We start from the raw sequence: 13412 nt of genomic DNA on the forward strand, positions 1-13412 counted from the left end.
GATGAAGAAGGTTTGTAACCACACAGCAGAGTGGCAGCAGAACTCTGCAGGGCAACAAACCTGCTGTGTGAGAAAGGAATCTGCTACCCTGGCAAGGGCTGACCAGAGAACATCCTCAGATCTCACACCAGTTGGACCCAGTTTCTTCTGGCCAGCGCTCGGCGATTTCCAGGGCCAGGCTTCCTGCAACTGGCTATGGCAGAAGAGAACAGACATTCCCGACAGCACTTCCAATTTCTTGGTAATCTGTAAACTTTTAAAAAAAAATACAATTGCAAGTTGGACGGGAGACGTTTAAAGCAGAGAAATTTGTGTTCTCAAACTATCCCCCAGTGCCGACAGCTATAGGCTGGTGTCCTAAATATTCAATAAATATATTAAAAAAACCTCAAATGCTTAATTTCCAGAAAACGTAATTCTCAGCTTTACACAGTAAATTTTCATTAATTTCTCCCCCTAGGTTAATAGGAAACAAATTACATATCAGAAAATGTTAATGGAATTTCCCTACAGTTTCCCTCTTATGTACTTATACCTGCAAATGTTTAAGTATTATAAAAAAATAGAAGTAGGGCAAGACAATAGACAATTTATTCTATTGTAAGCGCAGTACTGCATAGGATGGATTGAAAACGTGAGAGGGGGAGAAAAAAAAATCTCTATCTGAAAGGTCTGGCTGCAAAAGTTTGTTCTGTCCTTAAAAGAATCCTGAGAGTAATGAAAGCATCAGATGGTGTCCTGCAGGGCTAGGGAACAAATGGGTGGTGATGCAAGGTCCAGTGGAGAGGAACAAGCTGTATCAGGTAGAGAAATCAGGTCAGGAAGACAAGAGGAATAAAGTTTGGGGTGATTCATCTCTAGCAGGGTAGGCAGAGAACATCAGTGACAGCAAGTCAAGCAGCCCAGCTGACACTGACTGCCACAGAGGGGTAACAATAAAGGATTTCACATCACACTCACAGGGGATCTGCTGCTGTTCCCCCAAACATTAAGATAAACACTGCTGAGTCAAGGCACCACCCTTCCAAATCAGCTCTGTGTGTTTTGAGCACACTGTGAGCCAGCTTAAATGTTTGTGTTTTGATGGATCCACCAACAAGGACCATTTCTAACAGACAGGTTGAATTAAACAGTAACATTAATATTTCCAAATGCACATTGTGTTCCTTTCTGACACTGCTCCCGAAAGATAAAAGCTCCCCATTTCCACTGGAGATTCCCACAGGACTGCCAGCAGCAGAGCTGCCTCAGCCCATTCCCCCAATGCACCTCCCAAGTGCAAAGCTGCAGATCAAATTCACACTGTGCCAGGCTTCCAGAAGGACTCTTCCCCTCGGTGCATCAATGGCAGAGGATGCAGCAGCACCTCACAGGCCAGGATGTGGAGCCTCCTGCTAAAGGGGTGGGTCCCAAGGGAACATATGGAATTCTGTTGTCAATGGCACCTACTTTCCCTGGTATTCCAAGAGGCAGAATTTCCTGTAAGGATCCCTAAGGGGCAGCACAGCTCCACGGAAGTGCAGCCCCTGTCTTACACGGATCACACACCTTTCACTCTGAGCCTTCAAGTGCCAGGCAATTCCTAGAAAGCTGTCTGCTGTGGCTCCCACAGATGAAGTAAGGCTTGAGAACCTCCACGCGTTTCCACGCTCAGAGAGGGAAGAGTTTGTAAATTCAGAGTCAGCCTAGGCTTTTACAGTGACAATCAGTTTGTCCATCTGAGCCTCTGTAGGTCAGGGCAAACCTCCTGTATTTGTAGAGCCAGAAGTGAGAGATACGGTCAATAAAGCAGGATGAAAATTTCCATGGTCCAAGGGTTCTCCCGAGTTCCAGGGGTGGGATCAGCAGCATCAAGTCAGAAGGGCACTCCCAGCCTTAGTGCTGTTTACCATCTTTTAGGAAAGATAATCACATTATTAATATCTTATCTGAAAAAACAGTGCTAAGACTAAACTAGAACATTTCTGTCAGTTTTCTGCTACCTAAACTGAGAATTCTGAGAATCCATTTCTCACTTCATTGCAAACCAGAAGCCACTTCACTGGTTTTACAAGCATTCTGATGGCAGTACTCATAAAAGGAAAGCTCCATCAATTCAAGAACCGTTACCTTCCAGAAACACAAAGCTTCTCATAACTCTCTCAGGGTGTGCAGTATGATGATGACTCCAGTGTTTTCTTGATGGCCAAACTGCAGTCTCCCTTAGGAAACGCTTGAGACCATTTCCTCAACCTCACTTAGAGCAACATAAAGGACAGGACACGGTTATCACAGCTCTTCATTCTCCCTGCCGCCCCATACCCCCACATGTTGGTGTACTGTTAATGACTTGGGCAAAGGAACTGCGTTTTTATCCATGCCCTGGATAAAAATGGCATTCCTAGCTCACTTAGAAACCACCCCGTTGCTCTAAAACATAGCTCTCCTCTTGGCTAATGGCTGCTTGACACGTGGTTTGTCATAAAAAACCCCAACGTCCCTCCTGCTCCCGGTTTTACTCAGAGTAGAACGTTCTTGGTCCCCCAGACTTCACTGAGGGAGGGTCTCTCCCTGCAAAGTGATGCACAAGGTGGAAAACTACTCAGGGTTGTTGGTGGATCTGTTCACTGATGATTGCATACACAGCCACATTCGCTGCTTTCAAAACCAGGACCGGTCCTGCACAACAGCAAAACCAAACCAGCCTCAGAAAACAGAATTCTCCCTGGAGCTTTATTTTCAGTTCTGGTCTTCTGGTTCCCCCTACAAGCACCCACATTTCAACAGTGAATGTAATGCAGGCAGAACACATTTCACACTTTAAAGAAGTGGGCCTGGAACCTGTTTCCATTTCAAACAAAAAGAGGCACAAGTAAATTGATTGTCACACAAAATCATTTTCACCGCTGTAGAAAACAAAACTACTTTAATTTGTATTTCCTTTTTGCATGGTCTGTAAAGAGAATCCATGGAAGAGAAAATGAATTGGCAGAGTTTACAAAAGCCAATTAAACTATTGAAAAAACACTCAGCATGCCACATTTTAAAGAAACTGTATTGATTCATTAAGAGAAAACTAGTGGCTTATTTATGGTTAAATTCCCTTCCCTTTATACTGGGGTATTTTCCGTCATTCATAATACTGACACATAAATGACACGAGGTTATTTTCTGGTCTACAATCATGTAACACAAGTAGAACTCTGCACTTCTGTATGGCAGAAAAGAAAAACACGTTTCAGAAATTTCACACCTATAAACGTTAACACTTCTTACATCAACTTCTTCAAATAAAACTATGGATTACAAATGCTACAGTCTGTTTCATCAATATTAAAGTTCAGCTAAATTCATCAGACTTTCTGAGATATCTCAAAATGCTAAATAAAAATTCTATTCCATCATCACGGAAACAACTTGCAAGATATTCTTATACAGGACAAATTGCAGGAAAAGAAGGGCTGGAGTATAGAAACATTCCATGCCATGGGCAGGGATGTCACTCAGTGATGAGGATTAGGAAGACTTTGTGCTGTTTTCAACCACCACCCTTATAACAGTGTGGCTGAGCCTTGGCTAAATCTAAATAAAAATCTTTGGATATAATTTTGTGACTCTTCTCAAACGACTATAAAGAAACACAGGGTGTGAAATTGTGCCCCAGCTCCCACTGACTACACTGCAATCAGAATTTCCCTCCAACTGCATCTGGTTAGGGACCGGGTAGTTCTGATTTTTTAAAACTTTGAATGAAAACCTAATCCTTTGAGAACCTGATCCATACAGGTGATGATTTTGTTCGTACAAATGTTTATTAGCACAAATCTTCCTGCTCACGCAGATAATCCCCTCAGGTTCAAAACCAGAAACAAATATGCTGTACTAAGGGGAAAAAAAAAGAGGGAAAAGTCTGCAAAAAGGAGAAACAGAAGATGGTCACAAATACTGACAGAGGCAGTATTCTTCTCTTGGAGAAGACAAAGGAGCAGACCACTGAAGTGCTGGAGGGAAGAGACGGAGGCCTGGAATCCCTGAAGAAGAGGTGACATAGGCCCAAGAGTGGCCCAGATCAGCACCTCTGGCAGCAGTGATTTCCTGAGATAACAGAGTGTGAGGGCAGGAATGAGATGAACGGAAACCAGGAAGGTGCTGGTTTAAATCTGGGCAAGTCTGAGTACTGCAGACCCCTAAACATTGAAAACCAACAGCGACCCTTTGTCAATAAAGAGGAAAGAGGAGAGTAAAAGGAACAGAATATGTAGATATACAAGATACCAAGGCTAGAAATAAAAGCGGAAGAGTAATGTAAGAGTACCTAAAAATAAGCCAAAACCAAGCTTATATTTAATACAATGAAAAAACCTGATATTTTTCTGATAGCTAACGGTTCTTTATCAGAGTCTGCGGAATTGTCTGTAAAACAATTCCCATCAGAATGCTAGTACACAAGGAACAATCTTAAACTGGGATGAGCAAAGCCATACACAGGCATTTCCACCTCTAATTCTTCGGTTTTCCAACATAGTTATTAAAGCCCTGAAACACATCTTAGCTTCTGGCCACCTGTATGACAAAGCACAAAATAGACAAGAATTCCGTTCACGTACAGGTACCAAGCAGACGTACATGGAAGAACAGGGGTATTTTAAGTTAATTATGTCCTATGGATGATATTTCAGAAGAAATCTCAGTAACAAAAATATGTAATAAATAAATAAAAAGGGATGGGGCTGGGTAAGACTCGGAATATTTGGTTACCAGGAGAAATGCAAGGTTACGTGTTACAGTTCAACACACTTCAGGAAAACTTGAAGATTACCAAAAGGCAGCCAAATGTTAGAGTATAGGCTATCTATATTTAAATCCTTGTCTAATATAGATTGAAGACAACAAGAAAATTACGATTTTCCAGTCAATGTTTAAGCGTTTCAGTCAATCAGGTTAAAATCGGAGTCTTGTTTTTCTCCCCTGTGAATCCTAAGCATCTTGTTAGATGCCATTACCAGCTAGTTAATAGCAGCAGCTTATGCGGGTGACAGAATTAATTCTTGGCAGAATGAAAAACGGCAGCTATTTCATTATAAAATGTACAAGCAGCGTCCCACCTGAGTATGAGACCTCTGGCTTATGAGGATGTTCAGATCCTGACCCACCTCTGGGTGGCTGCATCCATTCTACATCCTTGCCCTGCCAGCAGCACAACACACCCGGGACAAATCTGTGCCTGGGGATGCACAAGACGAGCAGCCACTGAACCCACTACTCTGTAATCAAACAGGTTGGTCATTGTGCTGTGTGCTCAGGCACATGCAACTGAGTCCTGCCCTGTTCCACACCATTCCCGGGATTCCCAGTGAACCATCTCCCACTGAGCGCCATGTGAAAGGGTATAAACCATCTAAAGAGGTTTTTATTTTGGGGAGTATGCCAGAAATTTAAAAATTTCTCTTCAAACCCGTCTTCTAGAAGTGCCAAGGCAAAGAGAGATGCAGCTACGTTACAGCCATTGCAGAGGGCACCTTGCTGTGGCGGGCATGGAGCTCATAAGTGGAAAAGAGTGGCAGTGAGGAACAGTGGGATGGGGAGGAGAAATGGGAACTCGTTCCTTAAAAAGCACAAAGTAGGAGCTGCCCGTGTTCCCTGTGACATCCAAGGTTAATTAAAACAGGAGCACAGAGTTAATACTGGGACATGCAGCTTCTACAGCGTGACTGCTAAACTGTGAGCTCCAGCTCGATCTCACAGACTTTGATTTCACAGCACAGTCTGAGTTGGAAGGGACCCACAAGGATCACCAAGTCCCATCCCGGGATTGCAGCCACAACCCTGGAGTTACTAGCACCAGGTGCCAACTGAGCCAACCTCCGTTTCTCCACCTGGAAAACAGTCATCAGAACTGTCTCTAGTTTTTTAGAACTCCATGCTGGGGGCTAAGAAAGCTCAGTGAGATCTGGGTCTCAACCAAGTTATTCTGAAATATATATATATATGTATATTAAATCCTACAGAGGTTGTATCTCCTCCTTCAGAGTGCAAAGCGATTGCTGAAATCTTGTTATTTTCCAAACTGACTTTGCAAGTACAAAATTTGACAATTCTTCCTCGAATATCCACGGGGCACGAGAGATAATCTCAAAGCAAAACCTTTGAAGGAGGTTTATTAAGACTGTACATATTCCAACTGCTAATGAGGAAAAAAGAAAACAAAAATTTAGAAATATTTTTTTCTAGAGCAGAAATGAGTGATAAAAATGCCCATAGGAACAACACCACATTCATCACGATGCAACAACAGCCACAGACTGAGATGAACATGGCTTGGAGGCTCAAGTGTTTATAGGGCTGCGTGTCGATTGAGGAAGGGGTCCTGAATGCAATCTACTTCCCACAACACAGGCAGAGTTATAGCTTTGCTTGGAGCCAAACTGTCATAAAATAGCTCATCCTAACACACAACCATTTGGCGACAGAATTACGGCTTGTTCCAGACCACAGCATAACAAAAGAGCATCAACTTCCCACCGGGACACTGCTGGATCAATCTTACATTTTACACCTGAGCTGTCTGGGTTTAATTAGAGCCTTGCAGCATCTCAGCATTGCTGCTAATAGCAATATCAGTGGCACACGGATACTGATATTACTGGAAAAATCCCACTATTTACCCTTTCTAACTCATCCTGATGCAGGACGTACACGTGTGATTTAATCAGCGTGGAAGAGACAATTTTCACTGAGAAGCAGCAATCAGTTACTGCTCACTCAGGCACAGAATGTCACAGGCCCGAGTTTGTTCCCAACTTCTTATTCTTCCCTGAAGAGCTAGAAGACATTTGTGCTTTTCAAAGGAACGATCATCAATTCTTTATAAAATTATTAAAAACAACTCCTCATAAGATAATTACCGTCTCAGTTATCTCCTCAGTGCTTTCAGCAATACTTACTTTCTGAAACGCACATCCTAAAGGTGACTGGTGCTGAGGAGTGACATTTCTGAGGGGCCCATCCTCAAACACCTTCAATGGTTTAATTTGCAAAACCACGGCTTTGAAATCCTCTCCCAGCTGTCACTACCTCAAACCTGATATTAATCACCAGCTTTAAAAAGAAAACATGTCATTCATCTAAATAAAGAAGCATTTTGTAAATAATTAATAAGGAAATTAATAGCAGACTGCCAACAGTGCCAGAGAACTTCCTGATTTATTTTCCTTCAAACCCATCCACCTTTCAAGCAAAGCCTAAGTAGCAATGCCATGCTATTAACTTAATAATACTTAGGTTAATATTTGTACTAAGCCTCAGAATCTGCCACTGTAAACACAGCTTTGCCTAAATCTGCAACAAGTTCATAATCGCCTCTTGATAAACCTGACTCCTTATCCCGACTCTATAACGCATTTCTTCTGATTACTGTGACTACTCAAAAAAAAAAAAAAATCCAGGTCCAATCTCCCCTTTCTCCAAGTATTTTTTGTGTAAATGGTTAATGTGAAGGAACCCTTTAAATGCAGCACCATTTGCTGATCATTTTTAACACGGCCTGATTAAGTTTACCACAGCTGACAGCATTCATCTGTCAATAACGGAATATTAACGAGGGTGGAAGCCGTGTAATTAAAAGGAAAAGGAACACACCTGCTGTAACACCCAAATATTGCTGGCTACACATTAGAATTTCAATGTACTCATCACTCTGAGTCTGTCAGGTCAACTTTAGATAAGATGGGCTCCAAGTTCCTTCGCCACTCACAACAACCACAATGAAATATTCACACCAAACACTCCCCGAGTTTCTCTAGGTTTATGATCAAAGCAGGTCAACCACATCCCTGTTTTGTAGGCATGTTCTTCTAAATAACCATTAATTTTTGAATATTAAAGATCAGGTTTGCTTGGGTTCTGTGTTTTGCTGACATAGGAGAACCAAAGCCAGAAGCCTCAGTCATACACCTGGATGCCATTCTGGTTTTTCTATACAAAAAAGTACTACTGCAAAGATGGTGCCACTGCTGCTGGCTTTGGGCTGAGCCACAGCAAAGCCCTTTCTGTCTGAATAAGCTGCTTTTTATCTGGTTCCAGAGAGACAAACAGCACGAGGATGTCTTGCGTCAAGCAGGAATGATGACAGAACAGAAAGAAAAATCTTTTGGTTTTAAGGAAAAACCTGGGGAGATGGCGGAGCAAAGTTCCTTTCACGCGGTGTAAAGAAAAATGCAGAACGTGGTCTGTTCACCTTGACAGCTCATTCCAGCCAACATTTACAACAGTATCAGACTGCAGGAAGCAAGCACTCATGGAAATGAAAATTTAAATGAGTGGGATCCAGTAAAGGGCTAAAGACAAAGATGTGAAATAATGTTACTGTTCCTTAGCACAAACCCCTCACTACTCCGCCAGACTCAAAGCATGCGCTCCTGCAGGAAAGAGATACATAAACAGTGAGACAAGATGGAAATATCGTGAATTAATGTGGCACTCAAGTCTCACTCTTACTTAGGAGAGTCAAGATGCCGGGTTTTTCAAGGATGCCCAAAAAAAGTGAGGTGAAAATAATTCCATTCATAATTCAATATACTAGAAGAAATCCTGGCTTTTTGTTGTTTAGAGAACATTCTGGATTTCTCAGGGATAACGGCTGACAAATTTTATTTAGACAAACTGCAGTAAACTTTCAGGAAGAACAGCAATTTACACAGCAAAAAAAAAAAAACAAACCCACCAAAAACAAACCCCAAAACAATAATCTAAATATTGTTCCTTTAGGTTTTAAATAATAATAATTATAATGATTTATTGCTGAATATGAAACCTTTGTATCTCTTGTGCTGCAACGTATACTTAAATTAACATGAAACCTGCCTTCACCTTTCCCTTCTTCTGCCCTCCTCATTTAAAAAGCAAAGACAGTGTTAGAAATCCATCCTAACAATGACATGTTAATTATCATATCAAGAATCCTATTTTGGCCCCAGTATCACTGACTTTGCGCAGACCACAAATTAACACTCCCAGATTGCAATTTCTCATCTACCAGCCTGTTCCTGTGTGTATATAATTTAAATCAAGACCAAATTCCACCGTGTAACTTTTGCCTCAAAGGAATACAGAAACTGCAGGAGATGGAAACAACCGACTGTCACTTAGCAGGCAACGATTCCCCAGCTCAATAGTCTGGTTTGCAAATGAGGAAAAAAAAAAAAACAAACCAGCATATAAAAATCAGAGTAAGCTTTTGGGTTGAGAGTTGCTTTCACCCTTTCTGATACAAATGAAGGGAATCATGGAATGGTTTGGGTTGGAAAGGAACTTAAAGCCCATCCAGTGCCACCCCCTGCCATACCCAGGGACACCACTCGCTATCCCGGGCTGCTCCAAGCTCCATCCAGCCTGGCCTTGAACATTTCCAGGGATCCAGGGCCTCCCCACCCTCACAGGGAAGAATCCCATCTTTATATCCATCTTTAATTCCCTGCCCTCTTGCAGTGGGAAGCCATTCCCCTTGTCCTGTGACTCCAGGCCCTGGTCCCAAGTCCCTCTCCAGCTCTCCTGGAACCCCTTTAGGCCCTGGCCGGGGCTCTGAGTTATCTCTGGAGCCTTCTCTCCTCCAGGTAGACACCCCCAGCTGTCCCAGCCTGGCTCCAGGGCAGAGAGGCTCCAGCCCACGGATAAATTCTACATCCTGATGTTGGGAGCCCCAGGGCTGGAGGCAGCTCTGCAGGTGGGGTCTCACCTGAGGGGTGCAGAGGGACAGAATCCCCCCTCCCCTGCTGCCCACGCTGTGGGATGAGCCCAGGACACGTTTGGTTTCTGGGCAGTGAGTGCACGTGTCCAGCTCACGTCCAGCCTCTCACCCTCCACACCCCAAAGTCCTTCTCAGATACAAACAGTATTGATGGGACAGGCCCAAAGCAGCCCTCTATCAAATCAACTAATAATTTGCTTACATTCTATAAGTGATAGTTTACAACCATTACTAGTATTTGGCAGCAATACTATCATTATACTTCTGAAATGCTAGTTGCACGTAATAACAAAATTATTCCAGAAGAAACTTCATTCTTGGAGTAAGTCCTTGGCTTGCTTAGACACAAAAGTGGGATCTCCCTGATTGAATTATAAGAACACCAGTAGCACTGTGCAGCTCTGAGGTGTTTTTTCTGCTCTCCTGCTGCCAAGGGAACGCTCCATCAGATGCTCTGAGGCATACAAATTGCTACACGCTGCAGCAAATGGACCTTGCTCAAAAGCTGCCACTGAAGGAAAACACTCCAGAGCAGAATGGGAAAATTTAGCTTTGATCAAAGCCTTTGGCAGACAGCATCTTTAATGTGGTCACTCAGGTGGGCAAAGCTTTCTGTGCTGCTCATCCTTCAATGGATTTGGGCGTACCCTGCACATACCTGTGTGACCCTTGGGTATTTGACACTTCTCTTTCTCCCTGTGCAATTTCAGTCTTAATTTCCTAATCCCCCCTCTTTAAAAAAGAGCACATAAACGGCTTCTCAATTATGTTTTTCCTTTTACTGGAGGGGTATGACGATTTTATTATTTTAGAGGTATTATTATTTTTGTTATTATTGTTCTCTCTCTCCAGAGAGGATCACAGACATTACCTAGTGTGGATCTCTCCCCAGTGTACAGCCTACAACAGTACCAAGCATAAACAGAAATACTTGACTTCTCACACTGAGAGGAGCCAGCAGTCTTCTGTTTTGCCCTGCTTTATTTGAAAAGGAAAACATTATTGCTTAGAAGTCCAGCTCCTTCTTGCTTACTGTAATGACTCTCAGTTCCTATCAACTCTGCTGGATCCCATCACACCAAGGAACACTCCTGGGCATAGATAGATACCTTTTACAAACAATTGTTTCTTCTTCTTTTCTAACTCTGTATAGCATTGTGCCTTTTTCATTAAGTTTCAGAAAAGGTATCGTTTCTATTCTGACGTCTTTAGAGGAACGATATGAACGTAAACAACACATATTCTTAATGACACCAAAAGCAAATCAAACCTCTCACTGAAAAATCTTTCTAGCCAGGACTAGAGGAAGCCTGTTATGTGCTGACCTTCTCTGATATCCTTTTGAAATCTCCAAACGGTTGCAGCTGCCGTGGTTTCTTTTACAAGTCAACAATCTTGTCTGATTAAGTGTTAAAAGAACCCTTCTCATTACTTTTGGAAAGCAGTATTTCTTCAAGAGTTGTTAATTTAAATGAACATTCGAGTTTCTGTCTTTTAAAGGCTGTTATTTGCTACATCCATTTTCTGAACTAAGAACAGAAGATCCCTTTAACTACTTTAATCTCCTTGTTAGCCATACCCATCTGTCCTTGCAGGAATCTCACAGGGCAGCAAGGCACACAGTTGACACCTGGAAACCAACGTATAATCATCAGTTTCAAAGTCACATTTTAGCATCCTCAGCTTGAGAGAAAACACAGCTTTCCACTGCTGACTTTTGAAACTTAAAGTCTGACAACACTGGAGACTGTGATTATATCAAAAAGCATTAAAAACTTGAACAGCATTTTCAGATACGTATTAAAAGGGGTGCTAGCCCAAAGAGGATCTCCAATTAGAAGTGAGCTTCTGAAGGGGACACACAGCCCTGGGTGGACAACATGAGGCAGGAGCACATTACAGGCAAACTCGAGTTTTCCTGGCATTCATCTTACTGCAAGCAAGGGAAAAATAAAGCGCCCTGGCACAACACCCACTACTTAACTTAGCAACACCAACACTTTCAAGATTCATTCCTACTGACCCACAAAACCTGCTAATATACTAATATAGACAGTAGGCACCAAAACTGGGTTGAATCCACTGGCTTTGCTTGCTTGCAAGAGTGAGTATCCTCACCTGCCCTACAGCTTATCTTTTTAAAATAAAAAATAGCATGTCTCATCAGGCCACACCAGTCATGAGGAGCGAGCAAGCTCCACGCTGGGAAAAAGGAAGCAGAAAGGACAGAGCAGCACAGAAGCCCTTTGCACTTGTGACACTCAGTGCTCAAGACACCAAGGGGCAGGTATTTGTCAGGCAGCAGAGAAGTTAAACACCGAGGAAAGAGACTTCTTTCCCCAAGAAGGCTGTGATTCAGGAGGCAATTATGTTAGCGTTGCCACCCTGTTTGTTAAGTCATGCATTTAAGGTTTTTAAGAATACTTTTTGCTCTTTATTTTTTGTAAAACAGAAAGAGGGGAGTTGTGGAGGCCCAGGGGCCTGCCAGGGAGGTGTGACTGAGAAGCAGGGTCAGCAGGACTTCACCCCTGACTGGCCGGGCCTTGGCTTCAAGCCCTGGGAAACATTCATCTAACTCAGGGCGAGCCTGAGATCTCCTCCCGAGAACCTTTGGAGTCATTATGTTAACTAGTCCAAGTTCCTCTCCCCTACTGGTTCCTTGTGTTCCATGTGTGGTATTGTTTCCAGAGTCATCCATCCCCAAGACTATATTGTTACTTCTCCCTTGTTTCTGGTCTTTGGAGTTTATCCCAGTACTGTGTTCAGCTTCTGCGCATCACCCCTATTTTTATTTCTCATTAAAGTAAATTTTCTTTTCGGAGGACTCCATTGTTCCTGCTCCTTTCTCTTACTTCACGCTGCACATACCCTGAAGTCAGGGGACTCAAAGATTTGTTGCAGCCACCCTCATTGCAACAGAACCGAGTGAAGGACTCGGTGCACAAACCAGGCGATGGGAGAGAACGGCACAGATGGGGATTTACTCATCAGGGAGCAGCTGATGCAGTTGGACCCCCAGAGCCAGCCTGGACCAGAGCACCACGAGCCACCGTGGGTGCCAGGGCTGGCAAAGGACCTGGAACGGCACAGCACAGGATCCTGGCTCTCCTCTGAGAGCACAAACACAGGCAGACAAGTGTGAGCAAACAGGAATGACATGCAGGCATGCACAGCGCTCGAGTTTGCACTTGCAGCATTTTTGGGTCTAAGAACCTGCACCCTAAAGATTTTTATACTAAAACAATGACCTTGTGATGTTTTGTCTTGGATGTTTTCTTAATAAACTCACAACTAGGTGAAGCAGTCTAGTGATAACACTGTTCCAACACAGCAGCAACTTCCCGGTAAACTGATGGATCCCCAGTAATGAGTGGATTTTGCCACCACTTCTCCATTGCCTCACAAGGATCAGGCTGTCAAACAAAGACCAAACCTCCTGAAGATGCGTAACTTCCAAGTCAGTCAGGCAGCCAGTTGTATTTTGGCTCAGGACAAGTCACCACAAACTCTGGGATGGTTTACAAGCAACACACAACTATATGAACACGTGTGAAAAACTATTTAAGGTGATATTGATTTAATGATTACTTCTCTTCCAACCTTGGAGTGAAAGTGATAGTAAAATGAAAATGTCTTCAATGCTCCTGTTCCTTCCACAGGATTACTCAAAAAGCTGTTGAGTACATTG

At 43.0% G+C, this 13412-nt stretch overlaps 1 protein-coding gene across 1 annotated transcript in view; it reads right to left on the reverse strand.

Annotated features, from left to right (window-relative positions):
• SPAG16 (sperm associated antigen 16) overlaps positions 1-13412 on the reverse strand; it is a 289974-nt gene that overhangs the window by 209366 nt on the left and 67196 nt on the right. The window lies entirely within an intron of this gene.

Source organism: Chamaea fasciata, unplaced genomic scaffold (genome assembly GCF_029207755.1).
Source record: "Chamaea fasciata isolate MVZ Bird 193981 ecotype frontalis unplaced genomic scaffold, bChaFas1.0.hap1 SCAF_8, whole genome shotgun sequence".
NCBI lineage: Eukaryota > Metazoa > Chordata > Aves > Passeriformes > Sylviidae > Chamaea > Chamaea fasciata.